The 26,198-nt window shown below is 40.8% G+C and overlaps 1 protein-coding gene across 2 annotated transcripts in view; it reads right to left on the bottom strand.

The window, feature by feature from the left end:
- Window positions 1-26,198, bottom strand: part of LOC149233378 (uncharacterized) — an 87,606-nt gene that overhangs the window by 44,008 nt on the left and 17,400 nt on the right. Inside the window, exon 2 of one of the 2 annotated variants that reach the window (XM_089379736.1) lies at window positions 17,876-18,096. The exons of the other annotated variant lie outside the window; for it this stretch is intronic. The gene's annotated coding sequence lies outside the window, so the exon portion shown is untranslated. The remainder of the gene's footprint in view (window positions 1-17,875; window positions 18,097-26,198) is intronic. 2 annotated transcript variants of the gene reach the window in all.

The following is a 26,198-nucleotide window of genomic DNA, read 5'->3' as shown; positions in this document are numbered from 1 at the left end:
TGTTATGACTATGAGAACCAATTTTTTATTTTTATTTTCTCATTTTTTTTAAACATTGTTTATGTTTTTTGAATTTTCATTGTTTTTTGGCATTTGCCATTGGCATTTGGTTGGGTAACTTGGGTTTGGAAATTGGGATTTTGGAAATAATTAACTTGTAATTTTGTAAATGCTAAATTGTAATTTGTAATCCTAAATTCCTATTTCCTAATCCTTATTTTTCCATAGGTTTGCAAATTCAAAATTCAAAAACAAACATGCCAAGGAAATTGGATCCTTTCTGGGACTATGGTGAACCTAAAGCTCCGAATATAGACAAAACTTGAATTGCAAGTTGTGTGGAAAGGAGATATCCGGGGGGGTGTACAGGTTGAAGTTCCACCTTGCACAAATCCCTGGACGTGATGTGGGGCCCTGTATAAATACAAATCCTGAAATTATCCAAAGAGCCATGAGAGCATTGGGAGAATTAGAGCACACTAGAGAGGCCAAAGAAGAACTCAAAAGGCAACTAAAAAGGTCAGCTGAAGGAAGTGGGCCAAGTGGCACTGGTTCTACTGCAGCGTCAGTCAATCCGGTAGCTGCATCATCATTTTTTGTTCCTCGAACCACACCTGGTTCACAACCAACTATCGGTTCAATGCTAAAAAGAACTGAAAAAGAACAAGCTGATAGGTTGATGGCAAAATTTCTCCTCTGGAGTGATATTCCTTTCAGCATTGTAAGGAATAATCCATTTTTCCAACCTGTTGTTGATGCTATTGCCAGTGTTGGCCCGGGGTACAAAATCCCTTCTCTTCATGATTTCAGAGGCCGGATTCTTCAAGAGGAAAAGCGTGACTGCACCCAAAGATTGGAGGATTTTAGGGCATCATGGGCACAAACAGGATGCACTGTTATGTCAGATGGTTGGACTGACCAAAAGGGGAGAACCCTTATAAACTTCTTGGTTAGTTGTCCCAAGGGGACTATGTTTATCAAATCTATTGATGCAACTCATCAAATCAAAGATGCAAGAACTTTATGTGATTTGCTGGATGTGTTTATTTTGGAGGTGGGTGCAGAAAATGTTGTCCAAGTCATAACGGACAATGCTGCAAATTATGTTGCTGCTGGTAGAATGCTTATGGACAGGCATCCTACTTTATTTTGGACACCTTGTGCTGCCCATTGTATTGATTTGATGTTAGAGGACATAGGGAAAATTCCCTTTGTCAAAGAGATTGTTGACTCATCAAAAAGCATCACAAAATTTATTTACAATCACACATCTGTGCTTAGCTTGATGAGAAAATGCACCAACAACAAAGAGTTGGTGCGCCCCGCCATTACACGGTTTGCGACGAGTTTCATATCTCTTCAATCCCTCTTGAATTCTATGTGGGATTTGAAGAGAATGTTTCTTTCAGAGGAGTGGCGTGCTTCGTCAATGAGCCGCAAACCAGAAGGAGAGGTCGTGTGCAGACTAGTTTCATACCAGGAAGACTTCTGGGCGGGAGTGCAGGAGGTGTGCGCTGTTACTGAACCTTTGGTAAAGGTTCTTCGGTTGGTTGATGGTGAGAAGCCCGCAATGGGCTATTTGTATGAAGCCATGGACAGGGCCAAAGAAGCCATTCGGTCCTACTATGATGATAAGGGAGATGATGGGTTTCAGAGACAACTCCTTCTATGGGAAGTCATTGATGAGCGATGGAACAACACACTCCATCGTCCCATTCATGCTGCTAGGCTTTTCCTGAACCCTGCATTTTCTTATGCATGTGGGTTTGATTTTGATGTTGAGGTCGTGGAAGGATTATTAGCCTGTGTCCAGAAGATGGTGAGATCTCCAGAACAACATATAGAGATCTCTAGACAAATTGAGACATATAAGATGTCAGGTGGCACATTTGGCTTTGAGATGGCTGTCATTGATAGGACGATTAAAATGCCAGGTATTTTTTAGTTTGTACTTTGTAACTTTGTTTCAAATTTCATTGTCTCTTCAAATTCCATTTTTTTCTTATGTTTATTTAAAATTTTATTTGTAATTTTGTTGTAGACGCATGGTGGAAGATGTATGGTGGCAGAGTACCCCTTTTGCAAAAGCTTGCCGTACGCATCCTCAGCCAAACATGCAGCTCCTCGGGATGTGAGCGCAATTGGAGTGTATTTGAAAAAATACACAACAAGAAGCGCAATAGGTTAACACTTAAACATTTAAAATATTGCAAATTTCCAAATAAATTTTTGAATTCATTAAAGTTTTAAACAATATTTTTTTTATAATATTAATTATTAATTATTATTTCATGAACTTTGTACAGGTTGGAGTCCCATAGACTTAATGACATGGTCTATGTCTACTACAATCTTCGATTGTGGGTGAGACAACTAGAGAGGACACCTGCTACGGAAGCCATCTCATTGGATGGGATTGACACCACTGCTGAATGGAGGGTTGAGACCGAGAGGCCTCTCATGGATCCCACTGATGATTGGTTAGTGCAGGATGAGGGGGAGGAGGAGGGGGAGGAGGAGGAGGAGGAGGAGGAGGAGCAGGAGCAGGTGGAGGAGGAGGAGCAGGAGGAGGAGGTGACACCGCCTACCCAGGCTAGGGCTACCACTACCACCAGTAGAGGACGTGGTCTCCGTCTACCTCAGCCTCCTGTAGCTGCTACTACTAGTTCTTCAGCTTCTAGAGCACGTCAGACTCCACTGCCATTTCCACCAGCACAGGCACCAGCTTCTACATCTAGAGGGAAAGAGAAAGCTGTGCCATTTTCTCGCAAGAGGGGCAGAGGAAATCAATAGGATTAGACTTTCATTTTATTGTATATGACATTATGACATGATGAGATACATTATCATATTTTTTGTTGATATTTTGAGGCTGAGTTGGGACTCAGGACTTACTATTCAGGACATGATTCAATGTTATGTGTGATTTTAGCGCTAGAAATGATATTAAACATCTTATATATTAGTTTTTTTATCATATTTATGTGTCAATGTATTTATTTTATGTTGTAGATGGTTTAGATATTAAAAAAATTGAAAAAAATGAAAAAAAAAATGAATATTTTTGTGCCAAACGCTTTTTTCCGCTTTTTTCCGCTTTTTTCCCGCTTTTGCCGATTTTTTCCGCTTTATTCCCGGCGCCGATTTAATCCCAATCGCGCTTTTAACAACATTGATTTTAACTAAAATACCTTTTTTAATTTGGGAAAATGGTAAATCGGCCACCATCCCTCCTCGGGCCACTAAAAGTCACTTCCCACCATCTCATCATGTAGATCTTCTCATTCCAGTTCCAACGAGCTATTACACAAAGGTGTTATGTCAAGTATTCCTCCCAAAATGCCACCTTAAGCGTAATTAATTGAGTTAGGCTCGATCATAGCGTCGTTTTCCGAAAGTTGTCAAAATGCAACGAAACAAAAGGCAAGTTGTGTGGATGATGGAATATTCCAAGCGAATACCATTGAACCCCCATAAAAACTCCTCAAAACCCCATAAAGCCCCTCCAGAAGCCCCTGCGTCCGCTTGATGGAGTAAACCTACTCCTATGACCTAGTTGCCTCCAACCCTGGAAGTCCATCATGACCACGCCATAAGGGAAACCAAAAAAAGGAACATGACAAATCCTCCCAACCCAATATTGCCTACCCTCAAGCAATCCATATCTGTCATCCAATCCGGTGGTCCAATGCAACTGAGAACCAATATATGGATCCCATCAAACCATTGGGTGATACCATGCTTTCAAAATGAGCCACTAGCTGACCCTCCAAAAATGGCCCATCTCGCACATTGTGCATGACATCCCTGTCATCTTACTCATGTCCCACCATAAGTTGCTCATGCTGAATCGTCACTAGGGATGTTGAAAAGTGTAACTAGGTTTGGTCTTCATAATGACGTGTCATTGTGATTTTATGTAATTGATGTAAATAAGAAAATAAAATTATTTTTGTAATGCTTCAATCATGGGTTCATGATCAAGGAATTTTATTTTAGTTAAGGTTCCCATTGTGAGCCTTTAGGTTTTGTCATCAAGTCATAAAAGTCTATTGAGTCAATGTCATGTATGGAAGACCCTTCTTGGGCATGTTACAAATGTATGTGAGTCATTGAAAGAGTCAAAAAGATCCTCCAAGACCAAGCTCAAGCACCTCCATCAAGTCGGCCTTAAATGAAATAATGTAGCTACACCAAATGACATGTCGGCCTAGGAATCTATCAAGTCGGCTTATTTCTCATGGGCAAACCACTATAAATAGGTAGCTCGCCTCCATTTGGAACTCAGATTTTCGGTCAAGGAGAAGTCTGCAATAAGAAGTGCGAGAATCACTAGGAAAGGAGCCTCATAACCAGCAAAGAGAAGGAAAGGAAGACCGAAGTCTTTGGTATTGTTTTTGGGTCTGTTTTTGGGTTGAGAATACTTGACGAGTGTGAGAATCTGCTACTACCTACTGCAAAAAGAACGAGATACCACAGTCATATTGTGAAGACAAATTTTGGAGAAGAATAAGGTGATTCTCTAGCCGAGTTAAAGGAGGAAGAACTTCCATCTAAAGCGAAGAGAATCAAGGTGTTCATCTCCCTCATGCTACAGCTAGGACTTCAAAAGTAAGGCCGAGAATTGCATAGCGAAATCAAGAAACCGAAGTTCATAGAAGAGCCAAGATAGTGAAGGGGGGAAGGAAGTTTGACCATCATTGACTCAAGGAAGAAATCAAACAAGAAGGCTTGTGACTTGGTCTTGGAGAGATCGTTGTGTCAAGGGTCTAGGTCTTGGTATTGGTATTCGTCAATTGAAGTCTCTATAAGAAGAAGAATTCGTTTGGGTTTTCCTCTCAAGTTGGAGAGGTTTTGGCCCTAGCTGATCGCCTACATTCGGTGTCTCTTGTCTCTTTATTGTTTATACATTGGTAGTTATTTGATGAAGAACAACATAATAATAATCAAGTAAAGAGAAGATCCTAATCTAAAGAAGTAAAAGAAGAATTCACAAGCAGTTATCATTATAGAGAAATCACCTAACCTTGATGCCCTAGATTTCTCAACAGGGTACTCATCTCCCTGAATGTCTCCCATAGGGTCCACTAACTGCTCATCATACACACAGGGATATGTATTTGGTTGGCTATCAACAAACCCATATGACTACTCATGCTCCTCAGCATCCTTGTATGAACCCACAGAGTCACCCAAAGAAGAATACTCATCCTGAAAGTTAGAAGGAACCTCCTCTTGCTCTACCTATGCCATCTCCTCTGTGTTACTCAAGCATGAGTGGCCAAGTCCCCAAAGTTCCTTGTAGATGAAGCAAAGACCCTTCCTCCTCAACTCATTCTTGCTGCATGGTTGGTCACCACAAATCCTCCGCAGCTCCTCCTGAGTTAGTTGTCTTCTGAAGAATCTCATGTTTTGCTCAACTACCCCCGTGTCTTCCTCCAAATGGCTAACAATTTTGTTTGCAATTGTTTGCGAATGACGTCACCTTCAACTAGTAATGAAGATAAGATATCTTGCATGTTCGCTTTAACCTCCTTAGGGTGATGCTCTCTGATGTTGCTGAAGAAGATTTTGCACATCTAAAGGATCAGATCATCTTGCTTGCTCTAGATCAAGCATGACTACATAGGATCTGATTTTGGCCATGGTGTCTAGGTTTACGAGCCTTCTATCAAAGTTTGAGCTCTGGGTGTCATGTAGCTCTGAATAGCACTCTGCAATCAATTGAAAGACCTTCATGATGTCATCAATGTAGGGAGGAAAGGGTGCTACTATCCTCAGAATTTCGCTAAAAAAGGAGGCAATTATAAGCTTAACTCTCACCCGGATGCTCCAAGAATCTGGCTTGTACCAATGCAAGCATAGCTGGCTCCAGAACCCAATTTAAGCTCCAATTAGATTGATCCACCTTGGAAAGATAAGATTTCATCTTTTCCAATGTGTGAAGGTCATCTTCTGATTTCATAGTCGTCAAGTTTGATCCAAGCACAAAAAGCCAATTTCCAACTTCTCTTTCCTTCTGTAAGTCCCACAGCTACCTCTGTTGTAGCATATTATGGACCACTCAGGAGAAAGGTATGTTGTTCAGTTTTGTTTTCTAGTCTATTTTGCAGTCCGCTACGGCATAGTTGTGTTGACTTAGGAGGCGTTTTAAATACTCCATGTCTGTTCTACATGCTCTGCTACAGTTATCAGGCTCTGCACTCTTCAACTCTCCTTATGCACAGATTCTGCCACTGTCCATAATAATAAACTCACTGACAAAAGCCTCGCCAGACCCCCTTACTAACAACACATGCAAACAACATATATATGTACTATGTTCAACAATAACCCTAGCAACAACTCTCATATACTTTTGTAGCAAATTTCCAAGCTTGGGTAAATTTCAGCCCTTAAAGAAATGTTGATATAAACCCTTACAATGATGCCTCCGTATAATACTACAACAATGAAATGACAATTCTATCAACATTTTGCTATAATGTGTACAATGATAAAGCAACAACGCACTGATAACTCTGATACTCTTTTAGCAATTAGTTTCTCTGGAAACAGCAGTAAGGACCCTCTACTAAAACTAATATGACCTGGGCAATGTAAATGTCTAGACCAATGTTGCAGGAAGCGTCCCCCCTGCCGATTCCAAGGCCCGAAGCGTGTCCCGTGCAGATGCATCCAGGAAGTGTCCCCGGAAGCGCGCTTCTGCCTATTTTGGACGCTTCCTGGAAATTTCGAAAGCTTTCCTCCGAAGCGCACTTCGGCAGTACGAAGCGTGGCGCTTCGGAGGGCGAAGCGTACACTTCCGTACGCTTCCGTACAATTCCAGAAAAGCGTTTAGAAAATCGTTTTTTTTCAATCTTTTTTTTTAATTTTAGGTGAGTTTGCTTGTTGGGGGTGGGTCCACCTTGGGTTAGGGTGAGGAATGAAGGCAAAAAAAATATAAATATAGCAGATGCTCCCTCATGGTAATGTTAAATTCTTAAAGTAAAAGTGACATTCTCCTTTATTTTTCATTTTCATCCTTTTGTTGAAATTTGGTACCGGAGGACAAGTGGTTCCCTTAGGCTTTGATCTTTGGCCTAGGGAAAAGTGTCCAAAAGAATTTAATTTTTCTCCTAAAGTGACTTTATAATTTTATAAAGTTAAATCTAATTTAAAAGTGACTTTAAGTGATAAAGTTATTAAGTCTAATTTTAAAGTGACTTTTATAAAGTCAATGAAAAATTAGAAAGGAAAAGTGACTTTGGAAATAAATGACTAAGTGGGTCTTTATTAAAGTGGGGTGAATTAAAAAATAGAAAGTGAGATTTAAATGAGCATTTAATCTCAACCATTGATCTAAATCTATTTCAGCCATTGGATTTAGAGATCACCCAAAAGTCACTTGGATCACCCAAAAGTCACTTGGAGTTATATTAAAGGAGGAAAAGGTCATTCATTCTTTCATGAGCAGATTGGGAGAAGGAGAGCAAGAGAGCAAGAGAGATTTCTGAGCAGGGAGGAGAAGGAGACAGCAGCTTGGCACACATTCCAAGGCAGCAGTTGAGCAGATTTGTACAGCTGATTCAGCACATAGTGAAAGGCAGATTTTTGCACAAAAATCGAGGAGCAGTTTGCTGATTTTTCTGCACACAAAACGGAGGTCGTACAGCATTTATTGCTGTCCTGTTTGCTGTAATTTCCAGATTGCTGTGAGGCACGGGAAAGGAGATAAGTTGTAAATTTGCTTGCTGATTTTTTGCTGAATAATTCTCACTGTAAAAAGACAATTTTCAGAAATAAAGAAGAGCTCTCAAACTGGTTTTCCCCAAGAGTTGTAGGGGGTTTTTCCAGGGTCAAGTTGACCAAAAATATCAGTGTTTTAATGTGTTTTAATGGCTGTTTTTTAATTGCTGATTTTTAATTCTGCAATTTCCAGCGTTCTGAAAATTTTCCAGAATTTGTGTTTTCAGCAATATTTATTTTTTTCAGTCTGTTAAATGTATGGTTATGGGAATGGGCATTTAACTACATGGGAGAAATAAAGAGAAACTGAAAACCGGGGTGGGAAAACAGAAATTTTTACATGGTATCAGAGCTTGAGTGCTGAAGGGCAGTTTTGGACAGCAAAAGGAAAAATTACAGTTGCTGATTTTTCACTCAGAAAATTCCAGCAAGCTGATTTTTTCATAAATAGCAGTTTTATCTTTACTACAGCAGTGCTATTTTTCAGTTTTAGGACAGCAGGATGTCATTGGGATTGAGGGTGGAGGATAGGCTGGATGGGCATACAAATTACAGTGTTTGGAAGGAGAGAATGCAGAGTATCTTTGAGGAGGCAGAAGTCTGGGATATCATGGTGCATACCGCACAGAACCCTGTTGTTGTGCCCACTGATGTTACTCAGTTGGCTGAGTATAAAAAGAAGAACAATAAGGGTAAGAGGCTGATTCTAGACGGAATCAAAGACCATTGCATTTCTCATGTGAGAGGAAAGAGCAATGCCCATGAGATGTGGACAGCATTGTCCAATCTCTACCAGAGTACCAATGAGAACCGGAAGATGGTCCTGAAGGAGAAGCTGAAGAACATTAAGATGGGTAATGATAGTGCAGCTGGATATCTCACAAAGATGACCAATGTGAGAGATGAGTTGGCAGCGATTGGAGAGGCCATTCCATCCACTGAGTTGGTGCGTATTGCAGTGAATGGCCTCCCCCGTTCATGGTTGAACTTTGCTGATGGGGTTTGTGCACGTGAGACCCTTCCCACATGGGAGAGGTTTTGGGATGATTGCATTCAGACAGAGATCGGGAAAGGACAGCTTGGGGCAGCCAAGCCAGTTGAGCAGGATGAGGATGTAGCACTGGTGGCAGGAGGCAAGAAAGGCAAAGGGAAGAAGCAGGCTTCCACAAGCAGTGGTGGGGGCAAAGGCAAAGGTAAAGGTAAACCGGGGAACACACAGAAGGACTATTCCAAGGTGAAGTGTTGGAATTGTCAAAAGATGGGACACTATGCAGTTGTGTGTCCGGAGAAGAAGAAGAAGAAGGGAAAGAACCAGGACGTGGCAGCTTCAGCTGAGATTGAGGACTTTGCAGGTCGTTTTGACCGGGAGTTTGCGTTCACTACATGTGAGTCCTCTAGTGCAGGATCACCTACCACACAGGTTCAGAGGGAGCATGCTTTTCCCTCGATTAGCGGAGCATCTACAGGTATTTGGTATGTGGACAGTGGGGCTTCACGTCACATGACAGGAGTCCGTGAGTACTTCTCAGAGCTTTCAGAGAGTGGCACTGATATTGAGGTAGTACTCGGTGATGACAGAGTTGTTAGAGCAGTCGGGGTGGGGACAGTGACATTTCAGAGGGAGTCCAAACCTCCCTTGAAGGTGTCAGGGGTTCTTTATGTGCCAGGGATGAGGAAGAACCTCATATCCGTCTCAGCTTTGGAGGACAGAGGATATGAGGTACTGTTCAGGGGAGGACAGGTGTTGATGTATCCCAGGGACACTCCAGCTGATTCAGCTAGAGTGATAGGTGTACGCCATGCAAAGGTGTACAAGTTTGCATTTCAGCCCCTTTTGGCATTGAGCAGTAGTACCGACAGCAGAGCTAGCAGTTCTGAGCTGTGTGAGATTTGGCACCGCAGGATGGGACATATGTATCATGGAGCCTTGAGGACATTGCGGGAGATCACTACAGGTGTGCCAGATTTCAGTACTGATCACTTTGATACTTGCAGAGGTTGTGCGATGGGCAAATTTGCCAAATCCCCTTTTCCCAGCAGTGACAGCAGAGCGACGGGGATACTTGATTTGATTCATTCCGATGTGAGCGGTCGGATGTCTCATGTTTCCTTGAGTGGGTATGAGTACTATGTTTTATTCATTGATGATCACTCCAGGAGGACCTGGATTTATTTTTTGAAGACCAAGAGTGAGGTCTTCAAGCGGTTTCAGGAGTTCAGAGCTCTTGTGGAGACTCAGACAGGTCGAAAGATCAAGTCCTTGAGGTCGGACAATGGAGGAGAGTACACCCTTGGAGAGTTTGTTGACTATTGTGCGGAGGCAGGCATTAGGAGGGAGTTCACTGTTCCTTACAACCCCCAGCAGAAGGGGGTTGCGGAGAGGAAGAACAGATCCATCATAGAGGCTGCCAAAGCTATGTTACATGATCAGGGGTTGCCATTGTTCTTGTGGGCAGAGGCCTGCAACACAGCTGTTTACTTGCAGAACAGGAGTCCGCATCGTGCCTTGGGGCACATGACTCCGGAGGAGGCTTTCTCTGGGAAGAAGCCTGATCTTGGTCATCTTCATATCTTTGGATGCATTACATACTCCTATATACCCAAGGAGGAGAGGACCAAACTAGAGCCCACCGCAGAGAAGGGTATCTTTGTGGGCTACAGTGAGACCTCAAAGGCCTTTCGGATTTACATTCCTGCACAGAGGAGAGTTGTTGTCAGACGGGATGTGAAGTTCGAGGAGGACAGGGCCTTTAGGAGGTCACGGGAGTTAGAGTATCTGGATCAGCCAGACCCTCAGCAGCAGTTGAGTCAGTCGCAAGGATCCAGTGGGCAGGGATCAGGAGGATCCGGAGGTACATCTATGAGGATGTCAGGTCCGTCAGTGAGCAGTGGCTCATCGAGCCAGAGGGGTGGTGCTCCGGGCAGCATGCAGAGCAGTTCACAGAGCAGTTCACTAGGGAGTCCACTGATGGACAGTTCACACGGTACCTCAGCTTCTACAGGTTCAGGTGCAGGCAGGAGGACAGCAGACAGACAGTCAGGAGTTCAGGCTACTGATGGTGATGAGGAGGAGGAGTTTCATTCTCCTATGGGAGAAGCATGCTCAGGGAAGAGGAAGCCCAAGTGGCTTCAGGACACCTTGAGAGATGCCACATCTGTTGCTGAGCCGAAGAGGCCGGTCAGAGAGAGTAGACCACCTGAGAGGTTCTGTAGCTATATGGCGATGGTTACCAGCATCCTTGACTCTGAGCCTTCTAGCTATGAGGAGGCAGCTAGCCAGCAGGTCTGGAGAGAGGCCATGCAGGAGGAGTATTCTTCTATCATGAAGAATGATGTTTGGGAGGTGGTGCCGAGGCCTGAGGGCAAATCCGTGGTTACTTCCAGATGGCTTTACAAGGTAAAGCATGCTGCAGATGGCAGCATTGAGAAATTCAAAGCGAGGTTTGTGGCTAGAGGGTTCTCCCAGGTAGAGGGAGTTGATTATGAGGAGACCTTCGCTCCCGTGGCTCGATATACTTCGATCCGCTCCATTATATCGATAGCAGCAGAGATGGGTTGGAAGATCCACAAGATGGATGTGAAGACCGCATTTCTCAATGGCTTCATACAGGAGGAGGTGTACATTGAGCAGCCACAGGGCTTTGAGGTGCATGGGAAGGAGTCCCATGTGTGCAGATTGAAGAAGGCCCTTTATGGCCTGAAGCAAGCTCCCAGAGCTTGGTACTCCAGGATAGATGCATACTTGCAGGGGATGGGTTTCACAAAGAGTGAGGCAGATCCGAACCTTTACTTTATTGTGATTGGTGAGGAGCCTCTCATTCTGGTGCTGTATGTGGATGACTTGATCATTACAGGTGCAGAGAGACTCATAGAGCACTGCAAGAGAGATCTTGCGGCGGAGTTTGAGATGAAGGACATCGGCTTGATGCATTACTTTTTGGGTTTGGAGGTGTGGCAGGAGGAGGGGCATTTCTTCCTGGGGCAGGGGAAGTATATTGTGGACATCCTTAGCAGATTCCACATGGAGGATTGTAGACCCATGTCGACACCGATGATCACCAACTGGAAGAAGCTTCATGCTTCGGATTCCGAGTTGGTGGATCCCACATTGTACAGGCAGCTGATTGGTTCCTTGATGTATTTGGTCAACACTAGACCAGATATCTGTTTTGCAGTCAACACGATGAGTCAGTTTATGTGTGAGCCTAGGAAGGTTCACTGGGTGGCTGCAAAACACATTTTGCGGTACTTGCAGGGGACAGTGGATTATGGTCTGGACTACAGGCAGGGAGATGGAGTGAGATTGGCAGGATACACTGATTCTGATTGGGCAGGTTGTGCTTCTGATAGGAAGAGCACTTCAGGGTGTTGTTTTGGGTTGGGTTCAGCAGTAGTGTCATGGTTCAGCCGGAAGCAGCAGTCAGTAGCACTGAGTTCAGCGGAAGCAAAGTATATGGCAGCCAGTCTAACTAGTTGTGAGGCCATCTGGCTTCGCAAGATGTTGTTTGGCTTATTTGGTCAGCCGTTGAGACCTTCAGTGATTTACTGTGATAATCAGAGTTGCATTAAACTCACGGAGAATCCAGTATTTCATGACAGGTCAAAGCATATCGGGATCAGATATCATTTCATCAGAGACTATGTTCAGAAGGGAGCTGTGAAGCTTGAGTATATTTCCACTGATGAGCAGGTTGCAGATATCCTTACCAAAGCCTTACCACGGGGCAAGCATGTCTACTTCAGAGACAAGATGGGTGTGGTGAGGAACACCTTCCTCGGTAAGAGGGAGTGTTGAAATTTGGTACCGGAGGACAGGTGGTTCCCTTAGGCTTTGATCTTTGGCCTAGGGAAAAGTGTCCAAAAGAATTTAATTTTTCTCCTAAAGTGACTTTATAATTTTATAAAGTTAAATCTAATTTAAAAGTGACTTTAAGTGATAAAGTTATTAAGTCTAATTTTAAAGTGACTTTTATAAAGTCAATGAAAAATTAGAAAGGAAAAGTGACTTTGGAAATAAATGACTAAGTGGGTCTTTATTAAAGTGGGGTGAATTAAAAAATAGAAAGTGAGATTTAAATGAGCATTTAATCTCAACCATTGATCTAAATCTATTTCAGCCATTGGATTTAGAGATCACCCAAAAGTCACTTGGATCACCCAAAAGTCACTTGGAGTTATATTAAAGGAGGAAAAGGTCATTCATTCTTTCATGAGCAGATTGGGAGAAGGAGAGCAAGAGAGCAAGAGAGATTTCTGAGCAGGGAGGAGAAGGAGACAGCAGCTTGGCACACATTCCAAGGCAGCAGTTGAGCAGATTTGTACAGCTGATTCAGCACATAGTGAAAGGCAGATTTTTGCACAAAAATCGAGGAGCAGTTTGCTGATTTTTCTGCACACAAAACGGAGGTCGTACAGCATTTATTGCTGTCCTGTTTGCTGTAATTTCCAGATTGCTGTGAGGCACGGGAAAGGAGATAAGTTGTAAATTTGCTTGCTGATTTTTTGCTGAATAATTCTCACTGTAAAAAGACAATTTTCAGAAATAAAGAAGAGCTCTCAAACTGGTTTTCCCCAAGAGTTGTAGGGGGTTTTTCCAGGGTCAAGTTGACCAAAAATATCAGTGTTTTAATGTGTTTTAATGGCTGTTTTTTAATTGCTGATTTTTAATTCTGCAATTTCCAGCATTCTGAAAAATTTCCAGAATTTGTGTTTTCAGCAATATTTATTTTTTTCAGTCTGTTAAATGTATGGTTATGGGAATGGGCATTTAACTACATGGGAGAAATAAGGAGAAACTGAAAACCGGGGTGGGAAAACAGAAATTTTTACACCTTTTACTTAAATTTTTAACATTACCATGAAATGACTCGGGATGTTTGAGAGTGGTTCCAGCCTCATTGGACTTCATATGGAGAAAATAGAATTTCATATCCTATTCCAAATTTAGCAGACTTAACAGTTTTCAGGAATTCAAGATCAATGGGATTGTGGCATTTCATTAGATTATATCAAGTATGAAGGTATGTGATTAGCATTTAATCAAGAGCACCAAGCCCTATATGTACCCTAGTGTTGGTGGTGTTAATTGTTGAACTCCTTTGTCATGCGGCATGCCCTTAGCAAACAATTATCTTTCAATCAAGTCAAAATCATCGATCAAGCATGTTAAGCTTTTTCTACCATATTATAAGTCTTGAATTAGGTAGTTTGATCAAAATTGGGCAATGTTGACTAATATCCCTAGACAATCGAGGTAGAGGCAAAGGCTAGACAAGAGGAGAAGAATCTAGATTCTAGATGGTTGATGCATCTAAATGGTTGATGCTCGAATAATTAATCATTAATGTACAATGGATGTTATATCCATCTTGATTTATGCAAAAATATGCATGTTTTCATGTGTTCTACAACTAATTTGGTATTTGGGATGTTTGTTTTGAGTATAAATGCAAAAAAATAAAAAAATAAAAATAAATATATATATATATATATATAGCAGACGCTTCGCTTTCTAGATTTTTGGAAAATGACGCTTCCGCCTCCCCGCTTCCAAAAAACGTCCCCGCTTCGTGCAACATTGGTCTGGACTCTGGACTCTGGAATACAATCAATACTCAGCTACAAGTGTCCCAGGATCAACCACTGTCACAATTCTAAGGATAGTTGCCCTGCAATTCAATATGCCACAAGTATTTTCCCTCTACATTGTACCAAGACGATCCCATATAAGTTAGTCAAAGGTTCCAAATTGTGATCTATTGCAGCAACTCTGATCCCTGTAATCACACAAATGTTCTGTCAAACGCACAGGTATAATCATTTACACATATCATTACTCTGCCTCTGCTACTGGTTTGCACATTTGTCTACACAGCTGCCAATACTAACTCGGATCAATATTCTCTGCACACAGGTGGTCTTCAATTCGCATTGCTTATTTAATTTGATTCGGACTACACATTCGTCCAACATCCATCATCAATTTGGCAATTACACTTCAACGCACTGCAAGTTATATGCTAACCGCTTCTTGGCTCGTGGTAGCAATAAAATCAGTCTTCAATTGATGAAATAATCTCGACCTTCTGGCGGGAGACTTGCTCACGCAACAGCTCAATTCCTCAGGTAGATCCAACATGCATTGATCCAATCTTAGTCTGACACTGAAAATCACTGAGACCGGAATGCACCACGACCAGAATTTAATGCATTTACACATTTGGACATTCAAGGCAAATTACTACATTCCATTACGCCCAACCATCCAATCAAACCAACACATTCCTCAACGCATAGATAGCTTGCCACAACTTCTCGTGCACATCATGCTTCGCATTCCATCTGCGTTTTTAGAATGCGGTTATCATGTAAGCATAAATCTGATCCCAGTTGACCATGCTTTGTGCATAGATCAATTTGTGATTTGGTCATTGCTTACACAGTGATTTACACTCAGCCTTTGCCACACCACTCGCACTGCAATCTCTGTGTCCACTGTCTCATGACTCGGCCCGCTCTTTCCCATGTCCACTAGTGGCTGCGTCAGAGTTGTCTCTTGATAGCACACACCACGGATCCACCACTAACCGACTCCCTCTGGGAAATCTAGTTACGTGAGAGAATACAGGCTGGTCTTTCAAGAATCCTCACTGTCACTTTACTCTGATTGCTCCAGAGAACAATTGCACAAGCCTCAACAATTAGCAAGCGCAGCACTTGTCCTCACATCAAATCACAAGCGCACAGGTGATCTCGCCCTGGAATAAGAAATGCAGCTCGGCTCTATTTAGTCTCAGCTTCCTTTATGCAGCGGCTCCTCAATGAATCAATGCAATCTTTGTTACAAGTGTAAGGCCTGAACCTGAGCGCACTGTGTCTCGGATTATAAAATTATGTCACCAGAGTATACCACGCACAATATTTCGGCTACTGATCACATGTACACGGCATATCATTGCACAAGTTTTGACAATGGTCTCACTTTAGTCATACCTTAATTTGATCCCTTGTGCTCTAAGTCAACTGAACTAACTCATCAAGCTATAACCCCAACAATCTCGTCGTAATCATGTTCATGCATTAATAATTTTGGCTATGTTAAACCAGAGAACTTGTCCCTCGTCTAATGATATTCTCGGCCCTTTGGGAAAAGGAATTTTGGCCCCAACAATATTTGGAATTCAACCTCCTTGAATTGAACACTACATAGCAATTCCACACCTGCATGCAAATATTACTTCGGCCAATTCTTTGAGAATCAATCTGAAAAATCACTCGCAATCATCGAGCTCGAATCTTTGTTCAAAATCAATCTTGCAATAAGAAACCCTCAGGCTAGCAAGACACACAGCTCTGATACCATTGTAATGTCCCAAACGGGCATTTTCATTAAAACTTCATGTAGGTTTTAACTCTGCACAATTTCACCAAGAAACATAACCAAAACACCAGAAATTTGATAGAAACAATGAACCCAGAAATTATACGGCAATCTCATTAAAAATAACACAACATGAGGAACAATGAGAAATACATCAACAATAACAAAATTCGGCTTTATTATATAGAAATATATGCCAATGCAATAACTGGAAACGGCCCTCCAAGATATGCTATAATGTTGATGTCGGCCTCCAAACTGAAATAGGAAATCAATCACTACACCTGTGGATTCTGAATGAATCCACCTGAATGAATCCACCAAGGGAAGAGATAGATTATTGCCCAACTCTCACTAAATCACCCTAGGATTTCCATCCTGGGGCTATTGGAGTAGAGAACTATGTTCTCAAACCTCTCACACAAAGACAATGCACAAATCCAAGATATCCTCAAATGGTCTCCTCCTCTTTATAGATCTGACGGACCCCTCTACAAGTCTTATTTTATTATTACTTTAATCACTTAGTACCTTTTTCCCTCTTTTTATTTTAATTAAAATACCTTTTTAATTTGGGAAAATGGTAAATCGTCCACCATCCCTCCTCAGGCCACTAAAAGTCACTTCCCACCATCTCATCCTGTAGATCTTCTCATTCTGGTTCCAACGAGCTATTACACTAAGGTGTTCCGTCAAGTATTTTTCCTGGAATGTCACCTTAAGCGTAATTAATTGAGTTACGCTTGATAATAACCCCATTTCCCGAAAGTTGTTGAAATGCAACAGAACAAAAGGCAAGTTGTGCGGATGATGGAATACGCCAAGCGAATACCACCAGACCCCCATAAAAACTCCTCAAAACCCCAGAAAGCCCCTGGGCCTGCTGATGGAGTAAACTTACTCCTGTGGCCTAGCTACCTCCAACCCTGGAAGTCCATCCTAACCACGCCACAAGGGAAACCATCAAAAGGAACATGACACACTACCCTTAATGGTAGATAGCCCTAAAGCTCTAACTGCTTGTTATGCCTTATTTGCAGTGGTCTCTACTTTCTTTATGCATTTGCATTAATTGCATCATGCACGGCTCTCATAATATCTCAGCTAGATTCTTTAGAAATCCCAACTTCTTTGCCAGGGATTTTGGCTAGATGGAATTTCAACCTGAAAACCCCTCCTGTCATGAATTGGCCACATAATTTGCAATGTAGTTTTTGTCAGTGGTCACCTACAGGTTCCCCATACTACCAAAATGGATCCAAAGTCTTTGGCATATTTGTAATGGAAGTGGACATCCTCAAAATTCAAACCTAAGGCACAACAAACACAAGAAAATGTCATTAAACCCCCACTCGAAAAAATAACAGCCTGTTGATTTAATAGATCAACTATCAAATATTTAGCACCTAAGGCACAACAAACACAAGAAAATGTCATTAAACCCCCACTCGAAAAAATAACAGCCTGTTGATTTAATAGATCAACTATCAAATATTTAGCAAAATTATATTAGAGCATTAGTAACTAAAATGAGAATAGGAGGGTGGAAAACAAATTGATTCAAAGCTGGCTATCCCATTTCTATTAGAGAGGAAAAAACAATTAAAGAAGCAAAGAATAAGAAAAAAAAAAACCCCTTACATTGTTTTATGGACATGAAAATCATGGCAAAATGTAAGCAAGCAGATAGGCAAACAAAGAGGCAAGTAAGCAAACAAAAATCCATGGAAAAAAAAAACATTAAGATAGTGGGGTTTAGATACATACCTGTCAATGGAAACTTCACCACAGTTTTGGTAAATGAAGCTCGCCCCCTTGCAAAAAAAAACTGATGGTGGATTGGTGATGGCTACCTAGATTCCTCCACAATCAACAAAGATGCCCAAAAACCCTTCTCCTCCCTTCTCCAACAGCTTAGAAAAAATGAGTGAGAAACAAGACAAATCGAGCTCTTTAATTGGCCCTTCACGCTGGCTTGGCAATTTTTCCTGTTGAGTGGCGATAAATTGGAAAAAAAATAGTGATTTTTATGAAAAAAATTTGCAATTTTTAAGGGGCAATTTATCGTTTTGCTGAAAAAAATCGCAATTTTCTAAAAAACGCCAATTTATCGCCAAATTTTTCAACACTGATGTTGACAGTTTAGAAAGTAACAGACCATGCGACTGCAAAAATGACACAAGCTAAACCACCACAAAATGATTCACCAAATCCTCTTCAATCCTTCTCCCAAGCACCATAATTTTTTGATCTGTAGAAATTATTGTTTTAATTTTTTAATATCTTTCGCTTTTATATTTACATAGTCTTTAGTTTATCATCATGGAAAAATATTCTAGTTTATCAAGCCATCTTTCAACTAATTTATTCTATCATTATTATTTTAAGCTGACAACAGCAAGCTGCAATACAGACAGATGTGACACACCTTCCCTAGGTTGTAGAAAGTCCCTCTCTCAGTGCAATGAAGTCAAAAACTACCTCTCTCGGCACAACAAAGTCAACCACATATTAAATATTCCTATAAGTAGTATTATATACTAATACAACACAATTATCTCTATAAGTAGCAGTATACTAATAGCATGTGGCAGCCCATCTCAGGCGGTGCAGGCTGAAGTAGGAATACTTGACCCTAGAACTTAGCAGCACAACCATGGGGGTGCTTTTCACACATTGAGGTGGTTTGTGTCAATTGATGGATGCCTCTTGGCTGAGAACGTAATCCATCAATTGGTCCAAGAATCCCTCTTAAACTACCCTTATTTCCAAGGGATCGATAGATGTATCTTTAGCTCTACCTTGGTGATACACAAAAATCAACAATTTTTCCATAGACAGCAATCTTCAAAAGCCAAGAGGGGACTACAACTGATTTTGTTTTGGTGTTGAAGCAGAACTTTCAATAGAGCACATAGTGACCAGGTATTGTGGATGTGTCTGCATAGCTTGTATAGCCCATTAGTTTGTGTCTAAAGTCTCGAGATGCTGGGCAGGTTTCTCTTTCCTGAGTGGATACTCAAGACAATAATCTATCTACATACAAAATGAAATTTAGGTATCACTTTGTGAAAGTCAGTCAGGCACATCCCCCACTCTATAATGATACGAATCTGCATACAAATGATAAGAAAACCATTTAAACATTAAGTCACATATATACATCACAAACAAAAAATTAGGTTTCCTACCATATTTTGTTGAAAATCTCATTTCCTCCTCATGCAACCTGCATGTGTCGTGACTACAAGCTCATATTCTTGCCTAGCGTCATATCAATGAGCTAAACTAACTCCCCTTTCTGATAGAGTGGTTTTGGGATCATTGGCAATCTAGTCACACTCACACCAGCTTCTTCAATTTTCTAATGAACAGGAAGAAACTTGAAATAGTGATGTATGGGAATAGAACATATGACACTTCTGAAGGCCTATAGAGAGGCTTTGGATTAAGTCCAATGAATCATTCTGAGGAAGCGTGAATGGTGCATACCAACACTTCTGAAGGCCTATAGAGAGGCTTTGGATTAAGTCCAATGAATCATTATGAGGAAGCGTGAATGGTGCATACCAAGATAGGTCATCGTTGTAATAATCAAAGGTAGGCATATAATATATATTGAGCCATTGTACTCATGAAGATAACACCAGTATGCTTGAAGTTAGACCACATGCCAATTATAATTCTTTGCCAAGAATACATTGAACATCCCCTTCAAAGTTTCTAAAAATTGGCAAATTTTGGATTTGGATGCAGTAGCAGGTTCTTGACAACCTCTCATACCAAAGTCCTGACCTACACATTTATGGGGTAGTCCCTTTCCCTTCTCAAGCCCTGCAAAAATTTAAAATATTCAATATCACAAGGACATGATAGAATATTACAAGTGACAAGCCAACAATGTTTAGTATAGGGATTGGACCAAGGATACCACAAACGTGGGTTTTGGGAGCACTCCGGCTCCACAATTGCGCTCCCAACTGATTGCTCAAGAGGTGTGCTCCCAACAATGCTGCGACAAGCATGGATTTTGGGAGATGCTCTTGCTCCAAAACTGTGCGCCTAATGAGCAAGAGATCTGCCCTAGAGAGTCGCAGCCTCTCTGTTTGGTAGAGGCCGCACTGACTATCCTAGTGGAGGTAGATTTATGTGACTAGTTTGGAGGTCTGTTGGTAACCATTCTATGTTAAAGGAGGAGCGAAAGTCTGGCAGCAAGCATTAGAGGATAGTCCAAGGCTGGGAGAACAGGGCTGACGTGTTCCGATAGGCTGAGGCTGGTTTAAGGCCGAGAAACACCAACTACAGGTCTGTATACGGTTATAAGGGCAGTCGCAGGGTGTATTAGCCCTAGGAATAGGGCTGCAGTGTGGAAAGAGTTGGCCGAAGGCATATAACAGCAGATCAAGCTCAGCCGGGGGCTAGTGTGAGGGGCCGCAGGCTGAGGCCTATGTTAGGCCATGGTTGAACAAATTTAAGGTTGACAGAAGGCTACTAAAGTGGGATAACCAACAGTGGTCTAAAGGGGAACTTTGTTAGGCAAAGGAAGGGGCTAATAACAAGGTGTTCAATGGTTGTTATTGTTGAAAATTTGACAGTTCAGGTATGAATTTCTAAAAATAAAAAGTCTGAAATTAGAAAGCCTCAAGATAGTAAATCAGCTTGCGTCAATTGGTAATCAAGTATTTTTTATGGAAAATCCCTTGTGATCATCAATCAATCCTAATAGTTCTATTTCGAATTAATCATCAATATTATTATTATTCTTATGATACAATCAAGTATTGTTGATGGAAAATCCCTTGTGATCATCAATCAATCCTAATAGTTCTATTTCGAATTAATCATCAATATTATTATTATTCTTATGATACTATTACATTATTATTAAAAAGATATTCAAGTCACTCAATCATGGCTCTCAATAATGTTCTGCTACACTAACATTATTGGCATGGCATATTCCTCTTAGACTCCCATTAATGTTCTTACTCTCTCTTACACCCATTAAAGCACGTCATAAAAGATTCTCTTACACTCTCTTACACTTAATAAAAGCATGTCATAAAAAGATTCCTCTTATGCATTCTTTAATGCGTATGTTACTGTTGGACATTGGATAAACCAGCGATCCCCGTGTGTTTCGCGGCAAGTGCTTAACTGCCTCTCATGGATCTGTTAACTCTGGCGATGCGTTTGTGTACTAAAGTTAGTAGAGATATCCTAAAGTTCTCAGCCAAGAAGCATCACAATTGCGTTTGAGTAGAGATATCCTAAAGTTAGTAGCAGATGTTGATGACGTGTTGATGATGCTGCTATAGGTGTTGGAAGTGTTTGGACAGTTTGATAATGCTGCTATAGGTGTTAAAGATGTTGATCATGTTGAGGAGTTTGGCAGACTAGGTCTTCATGTTAATGACATGATGCGGAATTGTCATGTGTGTTACTTCTTGATGATGCATAGGAGCTGGAAAAGAATCTATAGGTGTTGGAGGAAATTTGACAGGTTCTGAAGATGGTGCAAGAGGCCCTACAGGTGTTGAAGATGCCGGACAAGCTCTGTAAGAGCTAACCTACTAGATGGAGGTGACCTGATACTTGCACATGTTTGGAGGCTTTTGTCATGGTTATTGGAGGCTTGTCATGGGTTTTCAAAGGTTTTACAGGGATAGGGATAGGAGGTGCTTCAACAAGTAGATAAACAAGTCTTGGAAGTTTGGAGCTGATCAGATGCAAGAATGGGGCTAAAAATGTTAAAATTTTCTTAACTCAAGATGATTATTGTCCTATGTTTCTTAATCAAATAACACAAAATCTTGAATTACTTCAATAACAGAATTAAAATTCTGAACTTGTAGCAGTCACATATATAGCTGGAAAATATAAACAACAGAAACAAACAAACTTTTCAAGTACACATAAAATTCTGTTCTTTAAATCAGCTTATTGTAAATGATCAAAACTTATAAGGACACTTCAAAACTGCGGTTTTCAGCCTTATAGAAACTCAGATTTGCACTAGATCTGGTTGTTGTTCACTTACATCTGCTAGATTTGTCTGCTTATCACTCAGATTTGCTAGATCTGACTGTTGGATATGAATGTGAGTACTTTAAATTCTCACTGTTGGATCTGAAGCAACCTGGACTAGATCTGAGCTTGTCTGAAGTAGATCTGGAGATTACTTAAGCGCACTGCAAAAATTTGACAGAATCAGGTTGTGTCACTTTAGCAGTGTAGATGTTTGCCTTAAAGCCTGAATCCAACTGTGTTCTATGGATCTAGGAACACCCTTGTCTTAGCTTCCAAATCCAACTGGAATCACCTTGATTAGACCTCTGTAGCTCAAGTTATGCTCACTCTTCTAACTTGCCCCCAGAAAACCTATGTGCCAATGAAAAACTGCAAAAAATGACTTGTGTAGCAAATTGTTCTCTTGGTCCTTTTATCATTTCTCTTGGCTAGAATGGAGCACCCAGATCTAATCTTAGATTGACATTGGATAAGCTTCATGATTCTTCTAAAAGACTCCATGAGAGAGGGGCCAACAACTTAAGTTGTTCTCCCTAGACACAAGAAGGTCTTTTCCATGCGATCATTTAGTACTACAACTTGGACACTTGTTGGAGTAAACCTAGGAGGGGCTAGGTCCTAGGTAGTCACATCACAACAAGCCAAGGAGTCCATCACACATGCCAGTACTAGCTCACAGGACTTCTTCATTCGTCTGGACTCTTGCTAGACTGAGTCTTGACTGTTGCTCAAAGAGCTCACAAGACATTGCCTTGGATTTTGCATGACTCACCAGGCATCCACTAGTAGCTCCTTCATCCTGGCTCTTGTCAAAGCTCACAAGGCTTCTACCTTCGCCTTGACTTTTGCAGTGACTCACATGATTTATGGATTCTCCAAATCTTCCCTGGCTAGCCTCAGGTTGGCCATTTAGGGCCTCTCGTTGGAGAATGACTTCTGATGCTGCAATTTTCAAAAGAAAACAGGGTAACTCGATCTCCTAAAGACAACCTACAAGGGTAACTCGGCTTGTGGCTTAGAGAATAGCGTTATAACTTAGGTTTGTAGAGTAAAGGAAGTGTTAGCCTTTCTGGTTGATTTTCTTCGGATTCCTCGTGCATCTCAAGTGTTTTAATGTGTTTTACTGATGGTTTTTTGTTCGGAACCTTCCATGTAAAGGTCGAAAAAGGTCAGGGAACTTCTAGAATGTGATTAACATTGGAAATATCCTTCATGAAGTGCAGTCAGTGGGAAGATCAAGTCAAGGAGTTGAATCTGGATCAAATCAAGTGTCTGAACAGAGTTTTGTTGAATTCAATAGTTCTTGGTAATTATTGAGTTAATCATCTCAGTTCACATGTATACTAAGAGAGCTCAATGATAGTATGGTTGGATATGTTGTGTGGAGTGAATGTGAGAGAGAAGAATAGTGTGCAAGCTGTGAGCGTTGTAATGCAGAATTTATGAGGCAGTTTGCAAGCGTTGCAACTTGCAGCAGGTAGCAGGAATGTGTTTCAGCCAACATTTTGTGCAGAGGGCGAGGAGATGATGTAGAGATTCATTGCAGGTCTTTTGGTGATTAGTAGCAGCTTGGGTATTCTCCAGTTTATTTGTTGTGTGCAGCTTTTGTTTGTGAGCAGATTTTTCTATTCCAAAGAGGGTTTTTGCTGAAGTTTTTATTAGATTATTATTTGCAGCGATTGATGTATTGATTCAAGTTGTGTTGCAGTTTATGGTATTGCATTGGAGTTTTTGATTGCGTGCTTTGAAGAGATTATTGTTGTGGTGTTAGTGTTGAGCAGTTCTACGGTTCCAGTTTGAAACATTTTAAAACATGAACGACATAGAGGAGCAGGGTTGGGTGACTCCAGCAAAATCAGTATTGGGAGCAGATATCTCCATCCAATGGTGGTTGGATAGTTCAGTGATAACTGGGCAAAGCTCATTGGTCATGGTGGCTTCTAGCGGATGGGTGTTCATAGAGTCATGGGAGAAAAATACTTCCTATTGATAGTAGCCAGTTGAATCTCTATGTAATGAATTTTCTTAACATAATAAATATTTTGAGCAATGCAGCAGCAACAAGGGTGGTTTTGAAATCAGAGTGGGTTTTCCACCAGATATATTTGTGTCTCTTGTGTTGAATGTTTTATGGTTTCTTGTCTATGGTTGATGCTCTGGTCTCTCTTTATGTGCTTCAGTTTATGCATGGTTTAAAGGTTTAATTAATTGAAGAAAAATTTATAAGGGCCCCTACTGATTCACCCCCTGTAATGTTCCAACTATAAATTTAGCAGCATGTTGCTTCAAAAATTAATGCTGCAAATTTCATAAGCAGATTTCACAAATTAATCCACAAAATGGACGACAAACTGTAAATATATAAACTGCAATCTCAAAATAGGCAATAAACACATGCAACAAATCTCAGCTTTATTTATCATAATATAAGAGCAGAGTTACATGCTAACTCAATAGCTGAGACAATAGCTTAGAAGACCTCCAAATATTCTGCTACAAACTGATGTCAGCCTCCCACAATCACTGCAACTAAAGAGTACAACCTGTGAATCCTAAATGGATCCACAAAGGAGAAAAATGGGTATTTGCCCACTCTCACTAAAACCAACATAGATCCATCTTAAGTACGGATCTAACATGAGCCGAGAGGGATCAAATTTCTTCACGTGTAAACTTTTTTAAAGTGCAAAATACAAAGTGTTATTTTTCATTGTTTAAATTGTATTTTTGAATACTAAATAGAGTATATATATGACCAAAAGAAATAAAGAAAAAATTACCATAAAAAACTTATTTTTTTCTCTATATATAGATATATATGAAGTTGATATCCACACAAATTAGTTAACATAGATCTTCAAATAGTTTATTTAAATCTCTTGTTGAAATATTTTTGAAAAGTATAAGATTTAAATATCTGATTCACACATTTTTTTTACTTCTAATTACTTTACAGCATATTCATTTTTTTTAATTATAGTCGACATTATTTTTCTATTTAGAACATATTTTTTAATTTTATTTTTATTTTAAAGGGGCACTGATAGACGGACAAACTTACACATCCCCTCATACTGGGTTGTAGAATGAGCCTCTCGGCTCAATCACCCGAGGGTTTCCATCCTGAGACTACTGAAATAGAGAACCAAGTTCTCAAACCTCTCACACAAGACAATGCTCAAATCGAAAATGTCTCCAAATGATCTCTTCCTCCTCTTTTATAAATCTGATAGATAGATCCCCAAGCCTCTAGAAGCATCTTATTTTATTATTTTATTATTATTCTAGAAGCTCCTCTCTTGACTTTATCTTAAGTGACATTTTAATTTTATTTTATTTCACTTAAGTCATTTTTGGCCTTTTGCCTACAATTAATTATTTTTCCCCTTTTTAATTAAATGACTAGTTAATGTCATTCTTAAGCTAGGAAAATGGTAAATTGCCCACCATACTCTCTTCAGCCACTGGAAATCACTTCTCAACATCCCATCTTGTAGATCTTCATGTTCTTGTTCCAACGAGCTATTACACTAAGGTAGTCAAATATTCCTCTCAGAATGCCACCTTGAGTGTAATTAATTAAGTTATGCCCAATAATAACCTTGTTTTATGAAAGTTGTCGGAATGCAACAGAACGAAAGGCAAATTGTGTGGATGATGGAATATGCCAAGCGAATGCCATTAAATACCATAAAAACTCCTCAAAACTCCCCCAAAACCCCTGATGACATAAACCTACTCCCATGAACTTCCTCAAAACTCCCCCAGAACCCCTGATAACATAAACCTGCTCCCATGATTGAGTGGGAACAGAGCTCTGCAACTATCAATGGCGGCCCCTCTTTTTCATCTTGCAGGGACTTCCCCCAAGCTCGCAACAGTTCAGTTGAAGGCTTTCGCAGGTCGGCAGGCGTCCCCTCTCACCCGGAGAAGGAATCACGTCCGGAAAGGGTTCCCTTGCAGTTTATACTTTGGAAAAAAGGGTCTCACTTGTCTCAACCTCACCTGCAATCTCCAGGACTGCTCCGACGGGGCAATGTCGACCAGTCTGCCTTTCTCG

This window comes from Pinus tabuliformis, chromosome J (genome assembly GCF_031772625.1).
Source record: "Pinus tabuliformis cultivar Carrire ecotype Pingquan chromosome J, CPIR1, whole genome shotgun sequence".
Taxonomy (NCBI): domain Eukaryota; kingdom Viridiplantae; phylum Streptophyta; class Pinopsida; order Pinales; family Pinaceae; genus Pinus; species Pinus tabuliformis.
This window is presented reverse-complemented; position numbering and strand designations above follow the sequence as displayed.